At 42.1% G+C, this 22,386-nt stretch overlaps 1 protein-coding gene across 1 annotated transcript in view; it reads left to right on the top strand.

Moving 5' to 3' along the window:
• Positions 1–22,386, top strand: part of KCNJ6 (potassium inwardly rectifying channel subfamily J member 6) — a 276,664-nt gene that overhangs the window by 42,731 nt on the left and 211,547 nt on the right. The gene's annotated exons all lie outside the window — the stretch shown is intronic.

Below are 22,386 nucleotides of genomic sequence, written 5' to 3'. Positions count from 1 at the left end.
ATGGGCTGGCATCATGGTCATCGGGGTCCCCAGTGGGAGCAACTCACAAGGGAGGGAGGGAGCAACCCTTGAGAGATGGAGGGCGAAGAAACTGGACCCAAGGCCGTGGGAATAAGTCTTCTAAGGCATTTGCTGTAAAGCACACAGAGAAATGAAGGTGGAGGTTAATGGTGGGGTGGGGGGCAGGTGGGGAAAGAAAAGATTTCTTTTTTAGGATAAGTAATGACAGCAACTGGGAAGCCAAAAATGCTAAGAAATAGGAGAAATGGTGAGCCTTGGCGTCTGTTAGAGGACCAACGGGAAAGACAGGGGATCTAAAGTTCTGGGTGGGGATGGGCTGCCTGGGAGCGGGGCCTGGGTAGCTCAGGGCCAGTAACGGGACCGCGGGCAGAGAAGATAGGTAAGGACACGGGCAGGTGGCAGGTGACACTTGGTGACCTGTGAGCATTTCTCTATGAGCGCATCAGCTTTCTCAGTGAAAGAGGAAGCTGGGTCTAGGGCTGAGAGTGAGGGTGGGGAGAGGTCCTGGAGGTTTGAGGAGAGAGGAAAAATGTACCATTTGCTCATCTTTCTATCTCTGGTCCCTACATAATGGTTTTTGGTTGGGGAGGGGTTGTTTTTGTTTTTGTTTTTGCTTTTTAGGGCTACACCAGCGGCATTTGGAAATTCCCGGAATAGGGTTCAAATCGGAGCTGCAGCTGCTGACCAACACCACAGCCACAGCAACACCAGATCAGAGACGCATCTGCAACCTACACCACAGCTCACTGCAGCACTGGATCTTTAACCCACTGAGCGAGGCCAGGGATCAAACCTAAATCCTCATGAATACTAGTCAGGTTCTTTACTGCTTAGCCACAGTGGAAACTCCCATAATGGGTTCTTAATAGAGGTTCTTGAATGCATAAACACTTATAAGTTGAGGTTAATTAAATGACATCCATCTAGACAGATCTGCAAACCCTAGCATGCTCTCCTGGCTGTAATGGGCTGGTATGTTTCCTGAGCTAGTTTAGGTAGTAGTCAGTGTGGTTGGATACGTGGGCTCTGCACTGCCAGGGCTGGACTCAATCTGAGCATCCCCACTGGCTTTGAGCTATACAGTTTTCAGAAATGTCATTAACCTGACGTAGTCTCAGTTTTCTCATCTCTAAACTAAGACTGGTAACAGTCCCATGGATTCACTGTGAGAATTTACTGGAAGGATGCATGTAAAATGTGTGGGTTGTCCTACTTTACAGTGAGTGATAGACTCTTTCTTGATGACTCCTGGAGATGTTACTTCACATGTTAGTTCATAAATTAACCAGCTTAGCTCTCAAAGAACAGGCCCCAACCTTGGCCTTGCCCTCTCTTGATTGATCAAAGCAGCCTTTAGGGTATTCATGCTTTAACATATTTATTTTGATTTACATGTAAACCTTTGTTTGCTTAACATTAAACTCCCCCTCCCATAAAAAAAGGAAGCTAAACTCTCATGAGGAATTTGACTTTTATTTTAAAATTCACACATTTAATTTAAGAAAAATGAAATCTGTATGTTTCCAACTTATTTATTCTAAATCCATCAAAACATTTTAACAGCTGCCTAATGCCCAAAAATCATTTTGATGTTTCTTAATCGGTTTTTAAAAAGCTTTTCCTTAAAAAAATAAAAAGGAAAAACAGGTGGTTAAACTTTGAAAACATATCCAAACACCAAACTTCTGCTACTCTGGACACATTTCATGCCACAGGCTCACCTTCCTCCATCTCTGTTTACCTAAAAGGCCCCCCATCTGTCTGCAAGTTTACTCATCTGTCTGCAAAAGCACATTGTTCTTTGAATGATGTCTTCCAGATCTGAAGAGTCATATACGAAGACTCTTCCAGAGTATAAATCCTGCTGTTAATCAGGAAAAAGTCTCAGAGCCCAGCATGTGGTTTTTGCCCAGACTCCTGGCCTCTTATCAAGGGTAGAGTTGGCCTTGGACCCTCCCCTGGCTTCCTCCTTGTCCTCCACCTGAACGCTGTTAGGAAGGTGGATGAGGCTACACAGGACACACATCAGCCTTGCATTTCACATGGCGATTCCCATCCACCCAGAACATTCAGTCCCAGACTTTGGTTTGAGCCCTTGCATTAGTCTGAGGTTATGGCACAAGGCAGAGCAGAAGAGCAAGGTTAGAGGAATGTACGTGACTCCCATCCAATGACAACCATAGCTGTGGTGTCCCCCGAGCTGTGTCCTCAGCCCAGGACCCACAGCTGGCCTGAGTCCACTATCCTGTTCTTCCCTGTGTTAGTTCTCCTCCACTCGGGACTATCTCCTCCATGGCAACTGGCCTCACATGTCAGTGGATAACCAGTGCCAGTCACTGGAGCTCTCAGTGTCAGCAGGGGAAATAAAAACAGGGAATGGAAAGTAGTGGATGGGAAAGTAGGAGGAAGCCCTGAACATGACGAAGACATCTGGAGAAATGGAGATAATGGTGCATCCCCAGCAGAACTGGTGTCTGAGCCTACAAGAATCCACTCAGATCGTACTAGGAGGCTCTCAGGAGTGCCCAGCCCAAGCTGCAGGGCCAGAAGCAGAACCCAGCCAAGCATCAGGTGAGGTGGATGTAGGGACATAAAGAACCGTGGTGGACAGTGGCATCATCAGATGACCTTTGGATTGGACCCTTGAAGGGTCACTCCAAAATTTACAAACTTCTTCATCAAATAGAAACACCTGCTAACAAAGAAACCAGATCATTCAGGCCTACATTACACAGCATACACATTCTCTCTGAAATGATTTATAACTCATTTAAATCCCTTCCTAAGAGCTAATTTTGAAAACAAAACAAGACAAATAATTCTTGAATTGTTTCCATTTTTTAATGCACTATCTGAAATAACTCAGAATTATTCTAACAGACCTCTGAAACCCAGAGAGACAGCTTTCAATTCTGGCAGTCTGGATTTTTTTAGATCACAAGAGGCAACTCTGGGGATAGATTTGGGTGCTTGCCAGCTAGGTAGTTGGGCCTGAGCCAAAGAGATAAATACTGGGCCATAAGTAAAACAGATGCTTAAAAGGTCTGTTCCACTCCTGAGAACTCTGTTTAATGGTGGACTATTGCTGGCATTATTGCTTTTAGATTTTTTATTTCTCTAACCAGACATATGATGCCACATGTCCATCTGTGTTTCAGCAGGCCAAAGAAACTCCATCAACTGTGTGCTCTCTTCCGTATTACAATGCACATGAGCAACAGAAAAGAGATAATGCAACATCTAGCGAGGGCTCCTGCCCCCCATACTTCCAGGGTGTAACAAGTTGCTATATACAAAACTCACATTGGAAAAAGAGAACTGTGGGCTTTTAACAGCAACCAGCATGCTCTTGGAAGATGAGCAGGCTTTCCAGGCTCACCTTTTAATGGGTCCTAAATAGGACTTCACTGCCTTGTTTGAAAATATGAATAATACTGTATTTAAAACATATATAAAGATAAAGATGTCATGTTGCCTGAAGGATGGGAGAGGCTACAAAGGGGAAGATAGAACCTGTTGACTTCCTGCAAATCACTACAAGTCACTAACCCCCTACATCACATTCATAAATTGTTACAACTCTTGACAGGGTTTGAAATGAGCAAAGTAAGCCAAACCCAAATTATACAAACATGTGAAAGCCCAAGGCAAATGTTCCTATCAGAATCCATCACGAGTAGATCCAAGAATTATTGAACCTGACAACTCCTGAAAATGGTTGTATGTTTAAAATACAAACACTAGCTAATTTGCCAGGAGGGATCCTCCACTCTATTCTGTAAACCCACCACCTGGATTAATTCTATGAATTAATACATGGAAAGCAATGTCTGGCACATAGTAGGTGCTCAATAAAATGTCAGCCATTACTATGATTAGAAGAAGGGTCACCAGTATGAGGAATGTGCTTTGGAGGCTCGGTAAAGATCAATAGCAGTCCTGTATCAAGAGAAGCTCATCACAGCCTGGAAATCCTGTTCCTTCCATGTCCCCACAGTATGTGATTCATTATTTACTCCCAAATCCTCCAGGCAATTGACTCAAGCTGTTTTGATAATCCCAAGAAGCAATGCACGGCCCCATGTTCAGCTCAGGGATCTGCAAAACCTGATTTCTCCCCCATCCCAGGGCCACTGTGAATTTCTTGCACAATCTGAAAATGATGTATTGGTCCCTACTTGCATTTCTTCCTTGTCTAAACTATGAGGCAGCAAACACACAGCTCGAGGACCATCTTTTAAAACTATCACCCACATAAACAACTTCCAAGCATTCTCTGTGCTGTGAATTCTGAGGAACATTTTCATTTGATTTGAAAACTGCCGGCTCCTCTTTCCTCCCCCTGCCCCACTCCTGCCCATCATGGGAGCCCACAGGAACTCTTCTCAGGATGTCATTTTGAACTGTGTGAATCCACACAGACATGGTCCCCTGGCTGGTACATTTTCAGGACTCTGAGGCTGGTCCTCTGAATTTTCCAAACATCATGTATATCCAACTCCCTCTTCCCTTGGTGAAAACGCCTGCACCACTACTGCCTCAGGACTTTTCAAATTTCATCTGTATTTTCATACCATATCCCAGGTCTGGAGTTCAGCTTTGGTCTAGATCCTTCTCTTAACAGCAGTCCTTAGAGAGTTAGAATATTATCTCAGCTTTTCTTAGTAAAATGTGTAATTTACCTCCTGAGGTGCATGACTTTTTTTATAGACACATTCAATTTAATTCTGTGATATTCTCCTTAAAGAGACCTTTAGGAAATTATTTTAAAATAATATTCTGAACAATACAAATATCCATACTCACAGATCTCATGCAGCTCATCTTGAAATTTGCAGTAATTATCTCTCTCAGCACAGCCACATATAGTAAGAAAATAGCAGAATGTGCCTCCCTCTGCTGGGTTTATTGCATTGTTTACAAAGTGCTCTTTCACCTCTGGTGTTGCTGTCCCCACCATCGCCATGACGCTGGAAGCGACGTGCTGGAAAGGACATCCGCCAAGGAGAGTACTGGCGCTGCAATATTCCTTGTCCCAGCGGGCTATGACGTCTCAGCGCAGGGGTGGTCACTACCCCTCCCCAGGGTAGCCAATCCCAGGGGAGAATGCGCAAGGGCTGCAGCCCCGCCCACCCGCACTAGGAAGGCAAGTGGTCCTGAAAGCCAAATCATTCTTGGCCCTTTGGAGACAACTGACACAAATCCCACCGGCGGGGTACCTTAATATGACAGACCTGATGACCTTAGGGGATTCCCCACCTCCCTCTTCATCTTTTACTTTCTGTTCATTAGTCTCATTAGCTATGCCTGCCTGTTGTCGTGATATATTTACCACGTAGCCTTCTGTTATTTTTATCATATGGTCTTTCACCATCTGCTCTACGGTTCTGCAGATGACATTGCTCTTTGCAAGGTGAGGTCTGGCCTGATAGACAGTCTATTATTCTTTTTCCTTTTACCCTTTAATCCACTTCAAATGTGGTTTTTGAAAGCGAGATATAAATCACAACTACATAAAGAAATGTGCATATAAATATGAAATATTGAGAGTACATTTAACTTTTCTTCAAAAAAAAGTAAAATCAAAGAATGTATATGTATGCGTGACTGAGTCACTTTGCTGTACAGCAGAAATTGGCACACCATTGTAAATCAACTGTACTTTAATAAAAAATTTAAAAGAAAAACATAAAAGTACTGCTTGACATCTGTCTCAAAGGGCAAGTTAAAGGATCTGAATTTTACCCTGATTTAAAAAGAAACATTTTAAAGTTTTACTTTTATTGACATTATCTGTGCTGCAAGCATGGTTTCATGGGCCTTTCTGAGGCCTGGTGATCCCTCAGTTCCCCTCAAACATACAATGAACTTATGCCAAAGATTGTTTTTAATTCATTAATTCAACAAGGAAATCATACAGTTGTGACAGCAGGTTCAAAGAAGCCCAACCACACATTTATATGGAATAAGGGAATATTGAAGTGTGTTTTTCCATGGGAAAAAAAAGATTTGTTGAACCTCCTTCTGGCAGAATTTATTTGCAGATCTATATACAAGAATTATTTTATTGGTAATTATGATTGCATTGCAATCAGGTCTCTACAATTTACAAATTATAAAAATAGTCCCATGGCAATAAACTTAAGCTAGCATCAGAAAACCCAGAAGCGTGTGCTCTAAATAATGCATGGTTTTCCATTGAAAACACCCAGTAATCTTCATTGCTTATTCCTAAATTTCCAAACACAAATCTCGGCTTCCTCTTCTCCTTTCTCTTTCTGGCAGCCACTGACTGTCTCTAACCTATCCTGTGACTTCCAGTCTTGATCATGACCTGGTGGCAGGTAAATCTGCTGATGCCCTGATTTCCCAGGAATCACTAATTGATCGTTTCAGTTCCTCTCTGTACAGAGTTTCTGACCTACACGTCTCTTGCCTGCTCTCCTTCTTCCCCTCAGTGGCTGGTGGGCATGAGCCAATATCCAAGCAGTCGTTACATCAGATGCAATCCTGGCCTCAACATCCTGCTGGAGCCAGGTCTGCAGCAAGAGTTGCAAAAAAGAATACAAAAGAACAGGCTCCTGGTTCCACGAAGTAAGAATCAGTGGGCTGTGGCCATTCAAAGCCTTACTTTCTCTTTCCGTCTGTATATGGAAACCTCACGAGATGCTCCAGGATGTCAGCGTTAACGGCAATTGCTTCCTTGGTGTACCAGTCAAGGTTCAACCAGAGAAGCAGAACCAGTAGGAGATAGTATATTAAGAGATGTATTGGAAGGAATTGGCTTCCGTGATGAAGAAACTGGTTGGGCATGTAGAAATCTCTGGGGTGGGTTGTCATGAAGGAAAGAGAGTCTTGGGCATGGGCTGAAGCCACCTTCAACAGGGAGAATTTCTTCTCTCAGGGAGGTCTCAACCCTCCCCTTAGGGCCTTTCAGTTGATGGAGTCAAGCACACGCAGGGTATCGTGGATAGTAAACTGATTACATCTATGAAATACTTTCATGGCAACACCTCCATTAGTGATTGAGTGGACAACCAGGGACTGTAGCCTAACCAAATTGACACACCACTTGTGAAAGGAAAAAATTGTTCTAATGATGCAAGTGAGGTTATGCCACAGCGGAGAAAAATAATTGTGTTGATTGATAGTAGTCACAAACCCTGCGTTCTGGACCCAGCTCTGTCTGTCACTAAAGCCACTCAGCCTCTGGGTTCCTCTGTTTTATCCCTTGTAAAATGGTCAGACCTGGCCTGGGTAGGATTCCTGGTCTCCAGACCTAGTCAGGGCGTGATGTTTTATATTTGCAAGGGGCTGTTACTAACATGCTTCTTGGTAACTAACTCGACACACCATGTATGCCTTGATACACATAAGCTTACTCTTAATTAAGCAATTTCAAGCTTTAATTACCTTAACATAACCTATTGGGAAAGGACGAGCAGAGGAGACCCAGCAGGAAGGGCAAGAACAGGAAGGCCAACAGCAGATGCTTTTTATTTCCTTGTCCTTTGTCATGTTCAGAGTCTGAACAGTCCTTGTGGAGTTAGGGAGAAAATTCTAAACCCAAGTTCGTGGAAGCTTGCTTTATGACATGCAAATGCCAAGCAAACAGAACAGTTTGCTGCCCACTTCCCCTATTTTGAAGCTCTAATATTGTGAGAATAAGCTCCCTAAGAAGGGGAATTACTACATCCTTGATTTGGAGAATTTGCTTGTTGCAAACTTTTTCTTTCATATGGTTGAGTTGAAGAGGTGTTTTTTTTTTCCCTTCCTTGTTTTTAATCATGAAAAATTATAGCTCACAATTCTAGCATATGGGTCTACTAAGGAAAAGGGACTGGAGCTTGAACAAGTTGGAGAATATTCATTCCTCCATCTCTAAGATGTTGAGAAAATCCACTGTTGAAATAAGTCCTAACTTGAAAAAATTCGCTTACCCTCAACCTAAAAATCATCACTCCCTCTAACCCAGACCCTTGGTTTTTGACTCCGTCACTGCATTATGACACACCATTAAGAACAAATTACCAGGAATGGGGCCAGGGTCCCGAGTTACCGTATGTTCAAGGATCAGCTCTTTGAAAGAAGTTCCTGGCTAACTTTCAAAGTCTTTCTAAGCCGGTCCCCACGCTTAGAGAATGATGGATTCAGGCAGCTGAGGCTTCTGCTTCTACTCCCATCCTTCCAGCAGAGGGGCTGAAATCAACATTCCACAGAAGGAGCGACGAAAGTTCTGAAAGTTCAGACACGTTGCTCCTCCTCACCGCTGTGCCTCTCTCTCACCTCTTGTCCCCTGCACAACGGCCAAGAACTGCAAATAGACATCGGTGGCACGTGGGTATCAAAAAACAACATCCACAGTTGTCTGACAGTGTTTGCAAGAGGCCTCTCCCACTTTTTTCCTGTACCACAGTCACCTCTGTTTTTCACAGCGACTGAAGGAGAAGGTGCGCTAGCTGTTTCAGCATCACGCTGAAGATAGAGCTCACTCACCTGACACACAAACAAGAGTTTGAATTCAAAACACATGTAAATTTAAATGTTCAAACTATATGTAAATTGTCTGGTCAATGGTCACTCCAGTTTTTCCAACACTTGAGCAACACTGCACAAGTTAGGTTTGGGGTTAAGGCTAGGGCTCTCTATCCAAGAGACACTTGGGGTCTAGTTCTAAGAGATGGAGGCAAGGAAACCAACATCCTTATATCTTCCTGGGCCTAGAGAATGGCTTTTTTCTACTTGACATTTCTGTTTATTGACAGGAGATTGTAGGCTGATGGAATCAGGGAGATGCTAAAGACCCCCCAAAACACTCCTTGGGGCCTTCACTGCGCTAAAAGTAAAGTGTCCTCCTCTCCATTTCGAGAGGGGGCATTGGAAAGGCAAATGCTTGCTGGAACCACGTGCCGTGAGACACTCCTGGGACAGTCGAAATTAGGGCAATTCAGCAAGTGACACCCTCTCACCCCTGAACGCCAGTCATGCTTTTGTTTATGAGTTAATATTGATAGCTTTAACTCAAATTAGGACTACAGGATTACAACTCAGTATTTTTTAAAACATTTTTTTGAAGTATAGTTGATTTACAATGGGGTATTCATTTCTGCTGTACATTAAAGTAATTCATATTCTTTGCTTTTCATGTTCTTCTCCTTTATGGTTTACTACAGGATATTGAATATAGTTCCCTGTGCTTCGTGGTAGGACCTTGTTGTTTATCCATTCCATATATAATAGTTTGCATCTGCTAACCCCAAACTCCCCACCCATCCCTCTCCCATTGCCCCTCCCCCTTGGCAACCACAGTCTGTTCTCTATGGCTGTGAGTCTGTTTCTGTTTCATAAATATGCTCATTGGGGTCATATTTTAGATTCCACATACAAGTGATCTTATATATGTCTTTCTCTTTCTTCCCAGTCACATTTTTCAGTCTTCATATTTCCAGGTACTGAATCACAAACAGAATTAACAAGTCTGGGTAAATTCTTGTTACTTCTGTTTAGATTTTATCTCTTCCCTGACTCATTTCATCATGTGTGGAACAATGGGAAGTAAATATGTAATTCGAAAGCTGACATTTTAAAAAGAAAACCTATTAAAGAGTGGAGCGGAAGGTTCCCTTCGGCATCTATCGCACACATCAGATATGGTATGATGCGTTGATGCAAATAGCGCTCACACCAGCCTCAGCCCTCCAACCTGCCATGTGATACCTGGTGACGCACTGGACATAAAAAGCTCTCATTTTCAAAGGGGCTCTCCAGGAAGCCAGTCATTTCAGGCAGTTTAAGTTCAGTCTCCAAACTGCCAATTAGTATAAGTTCCTCCTTCTCTACTGCCCTGCCCTGCCAGAAAATAATAACAAACTCCATATTTTAATTGCTTCAAGAGGTAATGTGGGACAATCAGACTTTTATAAACCATAGAACAATTCACTTCTTCACAGGTCACAGCAATGCATTGAAGTATCAGTTGAACATTATTTTAGAAGTGGAGCCTTTATGTATAATGGCCTTATAAACCCATTAGCTCTTAAGTCTTGCTAATTACACCCTTTGTCTCACATAGCCAAGTGCCTATGAAAACCTATTTTAATAATATTATAATAGCATAATTTCTTTATGCACAAAAATTGATTTTAGATATCAGCCGCACATTGTGAATAAAGCAAAATTGAGTCCAAAACATTAAAAATATGAACGTCGGGCACCGGATGTCTAGATGTACTTTCTGAAGAACAGACTCTCAAGGACACAATAATCAAATAGACACAGCCTTTTTCAAGTCTCTGCGCCCACTCTAATCTAGAGCTTCAATAAGTCCAAGCTGGTACTTGCGATAGAGACATCAAAATGAAGAGGCTGTGGGCATAGCTATGGCCAAAGAGTCTTTTAATTTCTCCTCCTCATCAGAAGTCACTGACTGGTTACTCTTTTTTGTTTTTATTGCTGATCTTCTTGCCAGTTTTTAATAAAGTATATATTCAGGATCAATAACTATAGAAGTTACATGGGTATCTAAAAATCACATTACAACATTATCAACAACAATTAGCAAAACCAACCATGGTCCATTCAGTTAATGGCCCCTGGTAACCTGTGAAGGCTGTCTCTAGCGGTGACTCAGTGGGGCTCATGTAACCACAGGCTGGTTTACACCACATACCCACCCAGTTCTGATAGCAGCAGCATCTGCTATTATTTGCGACTTTCATTATTAATGAAGAAGGTGTCTAGGAAACAAAGACAAGAGAGTAAAAACATCTCCTCATCACTGACTACACTTTATGTGCAGGGTTTTCATAACAAGTTTTCTTCTTGGACAAGCAGACCAATAAAATACCGCCCCCCCCCCAGCATATACACAAACTGTTTCGGAATAGATCTCGTCTACTTAAACCTCCAAAGCACCTTCTTCAAACAGCTTTGTTAAATGAAATAATGTCTTGGTTACTCTTGAAGGCAGAGTCTAGCCATAAGAATCCCTGAATTTCAAAAACTTGGAACCTAAAAGAGAACTCATTCACATTCTTACTAATTTAAACAAAGACAACCTAACCAATCAGGAGTGACTCCTCTAAAACATTAAGGAATCTAATAGCACATTTTTTTAAGGATAGCAAAAAAGAAAACCTACACAACTTGTTTGGCCTCATGTCTCGGTTTTCCTGCATTGATTTTCTGCAACTGTTTCTTCCCAGCGATTCATGCAAATGTCTGGAGTCCTCAGGGGGTCAGCTCTGCTGTTAGTTGTCTTGAATTCACCTTGTCAGAATCTTCTTTCCTTTTTTAAGAGTCTCTCTTCTAGCTCCTGGAAAATCTCTCAGCTGTGCTTATTCTTGTGTATATGTGACCCCTTCATCTTTGCTTCAATTCCGGTGGTATGCGTGCGTGTGTGCGTGCATGCATGGGGTGTGTGTGTGTGTGTGTGTGTGTGTGTGTGTGTGTGTGTGTGTGTGTTTTCTTTTTAGGGCCACAGCCAATGCATATGGAGGTTCCCAGGTTAGGAGTTGAATCCAAGCTGCAGCTGCTGGCCTACACCACAGCCACAGCAATGCCAGATCTGAGCCTCATCTGTGACCTACACTACAGCTCACAGCATCGCCAGATCCTTAACCCACTGAGCGAGGCCAGGGATCAAAGTTACGTCCTCATGGGTACTAGTTGGGTTCATTTCCACTGCACTGCAATGGGAACTTCCTGTGTGTCTGTATTTTCTTTTGTTCTTATAATGGTTGATATCATTTGCTACAGGCCAGTCAAGTCAAGTTGTTATACTCTTTCATAAAACCCCCAAACTACGTTCAACTAAATCAACCTACCAGACAACACAAATAGAAGAGGAGAAAATCCAATATTTCGCATTCCCCTGACCATCCACACCTGCTAAGCACAGTCCCTACAGCTTCTGCTGCAGAGTCGGAACGTACAAGGTAGCGCCCCAAGAAAAGCAGGATCACCGAAGCTGACAGATGCTGTCTTTAGGCTTCTTGTGGTATTTTAGCTTAAACTAGGATCATATTTTTTCTGCAGCTTGAACTACTTAATAAAGCCTTCCTTTTTTAGATCTGAGTTAGACGCCAGGTTCCTACAGAGGTAAAGCAAAAATGTGTGGGTGGGTGCGTGTGTGTTTAACTGTGTGTGTGTATGTGTATAAAGGTCACATTTGCAAAACAGAAAAGATAAATTAGAAGGCTTCCTTGGTTACCAAAAGAGACACGCTGACTATTTTTTACTTTAAATGGTGACCTCCCACCCTCAAACCTGCCTACTGTGCATGTCAGGTAAACTTGGATGTAAAATTCACAAACAATCTTTGGAGAATTTAACAATGGTGTAGAGTGAGATTTGCCTGAAATTCCAGCCACTGGTGATTCCAACACCTTAGGTAAGATTAGAAGCTGCTTCTGGCGTTCCCATCATGGCTCAGTGGTTAACGAATCTGACTGGCATCCATGAAGATTCAGGTTCAATCCCTGGCCTTGTTCAGTGGATTAGGGATCCACCGTTGCAGTGAGCTGTGGTGTAGGTTGCAGACATGGCTCGGATCTTGCATTGCTGTGGCTGTGGCATAGGCCAGCAGCTGCAGCTCCATCTCAACCCCTAGCCTGGAAACCTCCATATGTTGCAGATGCGGCCATTAAAAAAAAAAAAAAAAAAAGCTGCTTCCAAGAAGGACTGTCTCCCATGCCTCAGTAAAAGTGTAGAGGAACAGGGCCAAGTGTTGAACTTGGTTTGTTCACTTGATTAAGTGGAGCTCTGTCCTGCTGCAGGACCGGAACCGCCCGCTTCCTGGGTGCCAAACTACATCCCTGCCACCAAATCCTCAGGCTTCTCTGTGCCTCCCTTTCCTTTCCAGTCCCTACATCGCCAAAGAGCCCAGCACCAGCTCTTCCATGAAGCTGGTGGCCCCTACTTGTCATTGGGCCATGCATGGGTTACTTAAGCATCACTCAGGATGCTCCTCCAGGGCCACCTCTGAAAAGCGTTCATGGCTGCCTGGGGCTTCGTGGACTCAGGACAAAGCAAGAGATGGGGTAGGGGGCACTCTTCTGCTTTCAGGGGATGGTTATAAAGAAACTGAACATACCAGGTGTGGTGAGAGAAAGCAGGAAGCAGGCACTCCCAATCATTCGAGAGATGGTCACAGAGAAACTGGACAATGCTAACTAAATACATATCTAACTGCTGCAAGGCAGGGTTTGCCAGACTGTAATCCTTGCCATCCATGTGTCATGGGGTAAATCGTGTCCCCCAGAGTTCGTGTGCTGGAGCACTAACTTCCAACACTTCAGAATAGAACCATACTGGGAGATGGGGGCCTAAAAAAATAGTTTGTTTGTTTATTTATTTATTTATTTATTTATTGTCTTTTGTCTTTTTAGGGCTGCACTCACAGCATATGGAGGTTCCCAAGCCAGGGGTCTAATTGGAGCTAGAGCTGCCAGCCTATGCCACAGCCACAGCCACGCCAGATCCGAGCTGCGACTGCGACCTACACCACAGCTCACAGCAACACCAGATCCTTAATCCACTGAGCGAGGCCAGGGATCGAACCCGCACCCTCATGGTTCCTAGTCGGATTCGTTTCTCCTGAGCCACGACAGGAGTTCCGAGATAGTTGATTTCAAATGAGGTCCTTGAGTTAAGAACTAACCTAGTATGACTGGTGTCCTGAGGAGGAGAGGAAATTAGGACACAGACAGGTACAGAGGACAGATGACATGGTAAGCGGGGAGAAGAAGAATTTGTACGAGAGAGAGAGAGAGATTTAGAGAGAGAAGCCTCAGAGGAAACCAAACCTGCAGACACCTTAACCTCGGGTTTCTAGCTTCCAGAACTGTGAGAAAATAAATCTCTGTAGTTTAAAGCAACTCAGTCTGCAGTGCTTTGTTATTGGAGCCCAGGCAACCTAGAACACCAGAGTGATAGTCTGGGGGAGGCACTGAAGCAGCAGTGAGTAAATAAATACCCATTTATGATATAACAGACACTTAGGGAGTCATCCTCTTTTGACTGCCACCCTTCTAAGTGCTTCTCATTCCTCACAACAGCCCCAAGAGCTGAGCATCACCGTACCTCCACTTTAAGATGAAGAAAGTAAAGCAGAGGCAAATTAAGAACTTGCCCAGGAGTTCCCATTGTGGCTCAGGGGTAATGAACCTGACTAGTATCCATGAGGATGTAGGTTTGATCCCTGGCCCCCCTCCATGGCTTAAGGAGCAGCGTTGCCATGGGTTGCAGATGCAGCTGGGATCTGGTGTTGCTCTCGCTATGGCGTAGGCCGGCAGCTGCAGCTCCAATTCAGCCACTAGCCTGAGAACTTCCATATGCTGTAGGGGCTGCCCTAAAAAAAAAAAGAAAAAAGAATAAACAAAAGGAACTTGACTAATGTCACTTAACTTGCCGAATTTAAGAGTGGAGCTGAGATTTAAACCCAGGCAGTCTGACCCCGGGTTACATTTTCCATTCTCATACGTGGCAAAGATGAACATTGCAAAGATACATAGGGTTAGAAACTGACGTGGGTAGAGGAGATCCCTGCGTTAGGTAGGGCGTTGGGGAAGCCACCAAAGGTGTGACTAGTTTAACCACGACCCAGACGATGTGAGAGAGAAGCACACGATGACACAGAGGAAGGGCTTTCCTGGCGAGAGCGAGGGCCTCAGGCGGGAAGCAGCTTGGCATGTGGAAAGAGAAGCGTGAAGACCAAAGAATGAGAAAGGCAGTTATGGGACAATGCTTGGAGACCCTGCAGGGACCTGTGTGTTTCCCGAAGCCTAGATTTTACCACAGGTGTGCTGGACAGCCCTTGAAAATTTCCAAGCCAGGGAACAAGGTCATCTGATTTATGCTCAAGCCAACAATGGCTCCAGCTGCCACGCGGAGAATGAACTATAAAAGGTGCAAGAGGGTTAGCAAGGAGATCAGTCAGGAGTACACCAAGCAAAAACTGATCCTGCCTCGGACCAGGGGAGTCGCTGTGAAGATGGTGGGAAATGGACAGCTCTGGAATTTACTTAGAACACAGAGCCCCGGGGGTCTTCCCCCAAGAAGGGGTTAAATTCAAGTTGAAGAAAAATTAATCACAGATGAGGTAACTGGAGAAAAATTATGAGCTAACCCATGATATATTAACTGTGTGTACAACGGGGTTCAGAAAAGAAAAAATTAAGGATTCACCTAAGGTGAAAATTTCACTTAAAGGTATATCTTGGATATTTCCCCATGATAATTATCTAGAGCTATTATTTTGATTTTTCATATGTTAGTGTTATTATTTTACATTAAACCTTTAAATCTTTAAAGTAGTTTTTTTGTTGTTGTTGTTCTTTATCTTCCATTGTATGTTCCAGGTTTGCCTTGGCTTGTTGTGTGTTTTTTGCAACTTGCAATTTGGAAGATGGTGTCTCATTTCATTTTTCTCCAATATATTCTACATTTCTGTCTCTGTTCTGAAGCATCATCTATTACCTCCCCCCCATTATAAACTATATTCAAATTTAGGTTCTTTGATTTTCGTCCTCCTTTCCTCTTTCTCCTTCAGGATCTGAGGATGCTGTTATTCCTAGTTCATCTAGTGTTTATCTTTACTCCCTTAAATTATATTCTTGCAGTTCCCTATTTCATGGTTTTGGGCTTTAAATATATCTGATCCACCTGCTCTGTAGGAAAAGGAACTTAGCTCTCTCTATCTTCATCTTCTCTTCCTCTCTACCACCTGGATTTTGTTAATTGTATTATGATTTTAACGTTGCCATTGTTTTCACTTCTCTCTTCTCCAGTCCTAATTTCCATAACAATTTTATCCTCCGATCTCTATGCAAATTGATGCAACACTCACTATGACCTTTTCTCACTGTTTCTCCATTCTTCACCAATGCAGCTGAGCTTTGACTGCATGGTGTCTTCAGAAGAGGCTCATGAAACCATCTTTCTTGAATGTTTGCATCTTTAAAAGATACCTCTCAGGTGTCTTTTTTTAAACACTAATGTGCCTAGGTATAAAAATTTTTGTCTCACTTTCTTTTCCTAAGTTCTATGTTCTACTGTTATCTGCCACTGAATGTCTCCAGGGAAAAATCGAAAGACATTCTGGCTTTTCCCCTTCTCAGTGTGTTCTTTGTACTTTGATGCCAGTAGAACTATTTCCTTTTCATCAAAGTTCAGTAACTACATCAGGATATGTATCAATGTCTGGGACTCTTCTTCCTTCTCCAGGAAGGAATGCTTTATCATCAGTGTCAGGAAGGAATGCTTTATCAATGTCAGGAAGGAATGCTTTATCATGTTGAGAGTTGAGCTTTATCTGAAAATGTTCCTAAACTATATATGCAAATATTGTCCTATTGATTTGTTCTGTTTTCTTCTCCCAGGACACAAACTATAAGTTGAGTCATCTTGTGTTTGCCTTCCTGCCCATCATGTTCTATTCAATCCTCTTTTTGACGCTTTTGTTTGTTTTCTTTTTATTTTGCTCTATTTTCTCAAGTCTGTACTCTATGTCTCAGATTGTATTTTTATCAGTGTCTTTTCTCTTTTGTTCAAATCCAATGTCACTTCTATTATTAAATTCAATTCACTTTTCTCTTCCACATCATTTTTAACTTGATTCGGTTATTTTGTCATTTTGTCCTACAGCTCTGGAGTCTCTGCTTTTAGTTATTGAAATATTGGGATTAGTTTTTGCCAGTTCTTTGAGTTTATGGAGAGACATTTTTCATCAGCTCTGCTAAAAAAATATTTCCTTGTGTTTTTCCTGAACAGCTTCTAGTTTATCTCTCTTTAGGGTCAATATTTTGAATAGATTATCTGCTCATTCCTCATGAATGAGGGGAGTTCTTCTTGGATCAGCTATCTGCGAAAGGACAGTCTTGAGAGGAGCCAAGAAAGCACTAAAAAATAGCAGGGAGTCCCTGGCTCAGAGCGAAGCTCTAATACTGGATTTTGTCAGAAGATTTGGTCCTTAAATCATTACAGCGGAAAAGGATTGGCAGCCACAGAGCTGCTAACCATCACAGTTCCTCCTTCCATTCAGCCGCCCAGACAGACTGCTTCTTACAGATCTGGACACTTTCTCATTCTCTTCTGTTTTCTGTGGCCCCTCTGTGGTATCACACACTGTTCATGGTGACTCGCTACATCTTCATCTTGTTGTTCTAAACATTGGGTGTGACCCAGAATGGAGAAGACCTTGCTCTGCCAGTTCTGCCATAGATCTCCAGCGTCCACTAGTCATTCTTTCTCACTGACAGGTTTCGTCGAGGTCAAACTTCTGCTGCATATGGTGCATATCCCCCTTTATATCGAGTTTGGGATTACAGACATTTCCCAGTTTTACAAAAAATAAAATTCCTTTTTGTTTCTTTATCTCTTTGCTATTTTCTGAAGAATAGAGAAGACCTTGCCTTGTCATCTTAAAATTAGGGATCTCCATAGACAATGGTTTAAATGCATTCCCATTCTTTGTTTCTGCCCCTAGAGATTTCAATTCGGTATGTCTGCAATGGAACATAGTCATCTCTAGACTTAGAAAAAGCCCACAGGCAATGAATTTGAAGCATTTAGGATGCCACTCAGCGATGCTCCTATTCAGAATACTGGCTGATAAACCACGAGGAGGATCTCAAACTGGAAGGAAATCAAGTACCCATTGTATTTATCCATATGCAGACCCTCGTCAAATACCTCCCTTAATGCGGAGAACATTGATCAGACTTAGGGCTGAATAAAGGTGGCTTAGCCTCATGGAGCAATTTTTTTTCTATTTCTTTTTAATTTTGAAACTTTTTGAACCAACGGAAAAGTCGCAAGTGTTATGCAGTGCACAGGCTTCTACCCTTCACCCTTCTCCTTTGTCACATTTGCCTTATTTGCGGAGCCTCTCGTTGGACCATTTGAGAATTTGTCGTAGATGTCAAGATATTTCACTCCTAAGTATCCGTGCATGAATCTTCTGAGAACAAGGACATTCCCCACATTGATTTGAAGCCCAACTGCTCCACAGGCTCATTTATTCATCCAGGTAGAGATAAGGAGCCAGGAACAGAGAGGGTGGATTCCCACCTAGGGGCCAGAAGCACAAAATCATCCCAAGCTCTGGAGGTGAAAGAAGGAGTAGGGAGAGGTCAAAGAAAGATGATAGCAGGGTCTCCAGGGAAAAAGGTCCAGGCCACAAGAAGGAAATGAAAATGTTTGAAATGGTTGCTGCTTTGAGTTGAGTAATTCTATCCCCACTTCCACACCAGGGATGTGGTCCAGTCAATGTCACAACATGGCATAGAATTTCCTCTGTGATATTTATAAAGCATAATTACATGATTTTAAAATGCAAGGAGCTGAAGAGCTTCAAAAATGATGTTTGGAAACTCCCATCCCCCATGCTTCTGGCCATGACTCCCTGACTGATGGAGAAAGAAAATACCATCTGCCTGATGCCCAGTCCTGCAGAGGATCCAGCCTTAGGAAAGAATTTTTACCTTGAGCTCCCTGAATCCTACCTCTAGCCACCCCCCCCCCTTGCCTTCTGCTGTCCTCTGGGACAGGGAGCCTGAACAGCTGCTGCCTGTCAGAAATCAAGGCTCCTGGCTGTGCTTGGCCAGTAGCCCACTTTGTAAATAATGGTGGCAAGAGCCATTTTTCTTTTCCAATGGAGGAATATCAAACAGTTAGGGACCACTGAATTGTCAGTAAGAAGCCCATTTTTAGAAAGACATGGTTTTGAGAAGGATTCGTCATGTCTGAACAGGACTGGGTTTCATAGCTCAGCAACACTGAGAGAGCCATATGAACACAGCACACAATTATGCAATGACTGGTCCACAGGGAGAGTGAGTCCCCAACAGATGCAGTCACTCTCAACTTCTGCCTTTTGAATTGGAACTTTACAGTTGAATTTTTAGGTCTCATAATGTGTAAAGAAAGCTATTTTTTCTGCTCCATTTAATATTTTTGTCTCAAAATGGCTTCAACTGCACAAACGATGCAAACCCATTTTCAGTGGCACAGACTAAGAACCTCAACCACCCTGTTCTCCCCTCTGGTCTTATGTGGAAAAGTCCCAGGGTTAGAACAGAACAAGGTAAGGGTCATGGTAATTCTCCAAAAGGAGACAGGTGGTTCCAACACAGAGGTTTCCAAGAATGAAAATTCCATTTCTCTCTTTCCTTTAAAGCCCTGGGACATGAAAGCCATATCCCACTCCAAAATCTTTCCATTAATTGCATGCATCCTCACTTCAACACTTAGAATGAGGGCATGCCAGAGTGGCAGAATAAGAAGGAGGTGGCACGAAGAAGAAAAAGAAGAAAAGAAATAAGATTTTTTTTTTTAGTTTAATTCCCCTGTGGTCAGAGAACAGATTCTATATGATTTCTATTCTAAATTCGTTGAGCTTTGTTTTATGGCCCAAGATATGTTCCATCTTGGTATATATTCTATGGGCACCTGAAAAGAATGTACATTCTGAGGCTGTTGGTTAGAGTATTCTATGAATATTGATTAGGTCCTGTTGGTTGGTGGTGGTGTGAGTTCCTCTATATTCCTGCTGATTTTCTCCTTAGTTGTTATAACAATTGTTGAAAGACGCACTTTGAAGTTTTCAACTTTATTTGTGGGTTTGCACATTCATCTTTTCAATTCCATCAGTTTTTGCTTTACATATTTTGCATCTCTGTTGTGTGGTGCATATGCATTTAAGATTGCTACATGTTCTTGGTTGACCCTTTGTCTTTATGTAAAGCTTCTCTTCATCCCTGGCATTTTCTTTTCTCTGAAATCTATTCTATATAACAATAAAACCATACTTGCTTTATTTTCATTCATGTTTGTGGGGTATATGTTTTCCTTCTTTTTAATTTCAACCTACCTATGTCATCACAGGAAATATAAAATCTACTGTGTTTACCTCTGCATTAGCTATTTCTATGTTCTTTCTCACCTTATGGTGTTCCAAAAATCCTACTTTTATCATTCTGTTTGTTTAGATAACTTCCTTTCACTGTTTCTTAGGATGAGTCTGCTGTTGACAACTTCTCCTTGTTTTCCTTTACCTGAAAAGGGTTTGATTTCTTCTTAATTCATGAAGGATGTTGTTGCTGGTATAGAATTCTGGGTTGATGATTCTTTTATTTCAGTAACTGAAAAATATTGTGCTACTTCCTCCTGACCTCCATAGTTTCCAATGAGAAATCCACTGTAATTTGAATTATTTTTCTCTGAAAGTAATGTGTCATTTTTCTTCTCTCAAGATTTTCTCCAGTTTTCAGAAGTTTGATTATAAAGTGTCTTTGTGTGGGTTTCTTTGGATTTATCTTATATGGGATTTACTCAGTTTATTGAATTTGTAGGTTATTTTTTTTTTTAATTTGGGAAGATTTCAGCCATTATCCCTTTGAATACTCTTTCAGTCCCAGCTTCCTTCTCCTCTCCTCCTGGTACTCTATAACATTAATTCTAGATCTTTTGTTATAGCCCCATATGTTTCCAAGTCTCTGTTCATTCATTTTTCAATCTGTGTTCTCTCTATTGTTATGAGTGAATAATTTATGTTATTCTATCTTCAAGTACACTGCTCCTTTCCTCTGTCCCCTCCACTCTGCTGATGAACCTATTCACTGAGTTTTTTATTTAAGTAATTACAATTTTCAGTTCTAGTATTTCCATTTAGTTCTCCTCTGCACTTGCTGGAATTTTTTGCTGAGACTTACATTCTTTGCTGAGGCTTTTTAAAAATTTGTTTCAATCATGTTTGCAATTACAGGTTGAAGCAATTTTATGATAGCTGCTTTAAAATTCTCAGATAATTCAAAAATCTGTGTCATGTCAATACTGGTGTTTATCTCTCCTCATTCCATTTGAGTTCTTTCTCTTCCTTACTGTGACAAGTAATTTTTTTAATTGGAATCTAGATGTTTGAGGGTTATAAGGCTCTGGGTCTTATTTAAATTTTATATTGCAGCAGTTCTCTTACACGACTCTGGTGGGTGAGGAGCCTGGGGCGGTGGAGGGAAATGTTCCACTTAATTACTTCCAAGAGTGATGACAGTATCTACTGACACAAGGATGAAAGAGGATCTTTGTTACTGCTGGGTGGGAATGAGAGTTCAAGCTCTCCAAGAATCTCCAGGGATACCACCCCGGACAAAAGGGATAGGTGGTGCTTCCCATGTGGTCTCCACTATACCTGGAGGAAGTGGCCTTGTTACCAATGAGTAGTAGTGGAAGTTCTGACTCTCTACTAGGATTCTTCTAATGCTACCCAGTGGGGGTGGGGAGGGCTTCTTAATTACTGCTGAGTCTGGGGAGAAGTCCAATCTCCCCCAGTGGTCTCTGGGGTGGGGATTAGATTTTACCCCTCATCAAGGATGAAGGAAGATCTGGGCTTCCTGTTCTGTATTCTCTGACACTACCTTGTCAGGAGGTTTGGGGTAACTTGCTACAGCCTGGCAAGGGTGGGAGTCTAGGTTTCCCACTCGTCCTCTGCTTTTCAGGGTGGAGCTGCAAGTTTTTATGTGTGGTTTTAATGGGCATAGAGCTGTTATTGTCTAAAAGTTTTCTGTCTTTCTAGACTACCTCTTTCCTAATCCTTTGGCTAAACAGGGAAGACTTTTCTTGGAGCATTTCTATCTATATCTAATTGACATTTCCAAGTTGCTGGCTTATCTAGTATCCAGTGTGGGGCATAAGAAACCAAAGGAAAGGAAAAAAAAACAGAAACAATAAACAAGAAACTCACCACCATGTTGTTCCTCAGGTTCCAAGGTCCCTGGTTTGCTCTGCCATCTTCTCTCCACTTTTTATGTTATATATATATACACACACACATTTTATATATGTATGTATGTGTGTGTGTTATGTGTATAGGGCCTCATTTTATTGCACTTTGCAGATATTATATTTTTTACATATTGAAGGTTTGTGACAACCCATCATCAAGCAAGTCTATTGGCACCATTTTTTTCAATAACATTTTCTCACTTCACATCTCCATGTCATATTTTTGATAATTCTCAAAATATTTCAAACCATCCACCAGCAAAAAGATTATGACACACTGAAGGGCTCAGACGATGGCTCACTTTTTTTTAGCAATAAAGTATTTTTGATTAAGGTATGTACCTTGTTTCTTAAGACACAATGTTATTGCGCACTTAATAGACTAGAGGATAGTTTAAATATAACTTTTGTTTGCATTGGAAAACCAAAAAAAAGTTTGACTTGCTTTATCATGATATTCACTTTATTGCAATAGTCTGGAACCTCACCCACGGTATCTCTGTGGTATGATCGTAATGCTCAGGGGGTTTTAGCTGTATCTAATGGGAGGAATAGAGAAAAGTATATCTATGCCCTTTTCCCACT

Source organism: Phacochoerus africanus, chromosome 1 (assembly GCF_016906955.1).
Source record: "Phacochoerus africanus isolate WHEZ1 chromosome 1, ROS_Pafr_v1, whole genome shotgun sequence".
Classification (NCBI taxonomy): domain Eukaryota; kingdom Metazoa; phylum Chordata; class Mammalia; order Artiodactyla; family Suidae; genus Phacochoerus; species Phacochoerus africanus.
Note: the sequence above shows the minus strand (reverse complement) of the source record. Positions and strands in the feature narration are given on the sequence as shown.